Here is a 3,132-nt window from a genome sequence, read left to right on the forward strand (position 1 = left end):
CCTCCCCTCCCCCTTCCCCTCCCCCTCTGGGTGGAGAGGGTGGGCCAGTGCCGCTTATTGTCCCACTCGGGCCAGCTCCTCGCTCCGGTGGCCTCTTGCCTGCTTACGGCAGATCTGCTGGCCAGAACCTGGCCTTCTAGGCCCCCACCGCGTCACCCCCATTTCTGTGTGAGCCATTTCCGACCACCTGCTGTGAGGGAAGCCTGCCGCAGAAAACTCTGACCCCCTCCCTGGGGACCTCCTCGGGCAAGGGCTGTCCTCAGGCTGGCCTGGGTGTCCCGGTGTGGCTCACGGGGTGGGCATCCCCATCAGAGGCGCTGCTGGGCCTCAGCTGGGTCCCCCCCCTGCTCCCCCCGCCGCCTGTTATCCTCCTCCTTTTCCCTCCCCCTTCAGCCCCCTCCTCTCTTCACAAGGGCACAAAGGCTTTAGCCCCTCCCCGTGTGGACACAGGGGCTCGGTGGTCAGGGCTCCGCAGACGGGTGTCTGAGCTCCCTGCAAGAACGGGTAGGGGTCTGTGGGGGGCAGGGGTGGTGGGCACGGGCAGGAGGCTGATTCCTCCCTCCCAGCCCCGCCCCCAGGGGGCTTGCACCTGGAGTTATTTTACCAGGACTATGGCCACCAGACGTCCCAGCAGCACCCACAGGTCACGGGGCGTCAGCCTGAGACAGCTCGAGGGACGCCAGCCCCTGGCAGAGGGCCCGTGTCTCCTTTCCACTGCCACGTTTGGGGCAGCAGCTGCTCAGGGCACTGCTGTCTGTTGTCTGGCCCAGGGGGGCAGGAGGGGGCCGGGCCACCTCTCTGGCGTGAGACCCCTGGGCTTCGCCATCCAAGAGGCAGGAGCAGCAGGGCCCACCCCCCCAGGCCAGGGGGCAGCCCTGCGTCCTGAGTGTCCCCTTTGAGGCCTGCAGGGGACTGTCCGGCCAGTGGGTCCTGTGGCCCCGTGGAATCACTTCTCTGAACTGGCCTTACTCCCACCTGTAGCCCAGCTTCCTGCCTGTGCCCACCACCCCTGCCCCCACAGACCCCTACCCGTTCTTGCAGGGAGGTCAGACACCCGTCTGCGGAGCCCTGACCGAGCCTCTGTGTCCACACGGGGAGGGGCTAAAGCCAAGCTGGGGGCAAGCAGGACGTGGCTGGAAGCCGGCCAGGTGGCCAGTAGGTATCCGCCCAGGCTGCTGCCTCAGCCCCCTGGGGCCACTGAGGCTAGCCCGCCTCCACTCCTGCCGCCTCCGTCTCCCCTCCTTGGGCCTCACCCCCTGGGCCACTCCGCAGGCCCCGGGCTGGGATGCTGGCAGGAGGGCGGGAGGGCCCTGGCTGGGGCAACAGCCCAGGGAGAGAGCTGGCCTCTCACCGCTCTAGAGGCGCCTTCTGGCCCATCTGGCTGCTCACAAGGAGAAGGGTGGGGGAGGGGTGGGGGAGGGGTGGGGGAGGGGAGCGTGCAGGAATTTAGGGACCCCCCCCAGGTGAAGGGGGGCAGGAAGGGGACCAGGAGTCAGGGACACGGGACCTGTTTGGGGTCGTTCTCAGGCAGTGGGCACCTCCCAGAGCTGCTGCCACCCACCTGCCAAGACAGCGGCACCCGGGCCCTGACACGACTGAGCCCCAGTCGGGCCATCCAGGGCCTGGGAGCGGCTCAGCAGCCCCTGGAGAAGGGGTGCAGCCCGGCTCCTCCCTGCTGCTTCCTCCCTCTCCCTTGGGAGTGCCTGGGGCCCCTCCGTGGCCAAGCCCCCCGACCACATTGCCAGTCACCCCACCCAGGCCAGGCACGGCTGAGCTGGCCTTCCCGGCGACCCCCGCGCACAGGGGTCTCCCTCGCTGGGGCCAGCTAAGCCCACGCCATCCTCCTCCCAGCTCAGCCCTGCAGTGACTGCCACCCATCCAGGAGCGGGGGTGGGCGGCTCTGAGGCCGAGGTGGGGCAGGTCCCCGACGATCTCGTGCCGAGGCTGCGTCAGCGCCTGGGCGGTGGAGCTGCCAGGATGGGCTCCCTTAGCGGCTTCCCCCGTGTCTGGCCCACGCGGGGCTCACTTCCGGGCACCAGCCCCGCATCGGAGGACAGACGGGCCGTCCAGCCCCTGTCATCGGCTGCGTGACAGTGAGCTCCAAGCAGGGACTTGAACCCAGGTCTCCTGTGCTGCTGCCTGGCTGGTGGACTTCCCGACTTAGTGGCACTGAGTGGCCTTGAGGGGGGAGTTGGGGTCAGGGGGTGAAGGTGGTGCTGGAGCTCCAAGCCCTGGGGCAGGGACAAGGGGCAGCTTCTCTGGCCTGGGAGACCCAGGCCCGGCCTAGGCAGATGGTGGAGCCACCTCCCCTCCTGGGTGCCCACGTGCCCTATGGGCTGCTCCTGGGATGGGGAGGGGCCCCCGAGACCCTCTGGGAGAGGAATATCCCCCTGACTCTGCACCCACGCCCAGCGACCCCAGCTGCCCAGGGTCTGCTGTCCTGCGGCTGGTGAGTGTGGCCAGTGTCCCTCTGGCGTCCCCAGGCCTGGGCGCACGGCCTGCCCCTCGATTGGTAAAGAGTGCCCCAAATCTCCTGGACCACAGCCTCCTTTGATGGAGCCATCCGCTGCTGGGTGTCCCGGGGTGGCCGGTCCCCCTGAATAGCAGCCTCTCTTCCCCATGTGATGAGAGTGGCTGGCCAGCTGGGCAGGGAGGACGCTGCCGAGACCCGGGGCCGCGCAGGGCTTCAGGCAACTGTGGGCGATGGGCCTTCGCAAAGCTGCCCGAGGACGCCCTGCAGCACGGGGTCCTGGGAGCCGACCCCAGCCGCGTGGCCCTCGCCAGCCTCCAGGGAGAGAACCTTCCAATGCTGCCCCGGGTCTACGGTCGGTTGTCCCCGCCACACCCTCCTCCGACCTGCCCTCACCCTCCCAGCCTTTGTCTGTCTGCCTGCCCGCCCCTATGCTCGGGTCATTCAGAATGTACGGTAGCCACCTCTGAAAAGGTGAAAGAGGCAGGTGCAGTTAATCATAAAAACATATTTCATTTCAACCCAACATATCTAAAATATTATGTTTCACCGTGGAATCGTATGTCAATTATTAGCACGTTTCTGCACATTCTTCTCTTCAGGCTGGGCCTTTGCACGCAGAGTACGGCTCCTGTCGGCCACGTTCCAGGAGCTGGGGGGGG

The sequence above is a fragment of the Lipotes vexillifer genome, unplaced genomic scaffold, assembly GCF_000442215.2.
Source record: "Lipotes vexillifer unplaced genomic scaffold, Lipotes_vexillifer_v1.1 scaffold835, whole genome shotgun sequence".
In the NCBI taxonomy this organism is placed as follows: domain Eukaryota; kingdom Metazoa; phylum Chordata; class Mammalia; order Artiodactyla; family Lipotidae; genus Lipotes; species Lipotes vexillifer.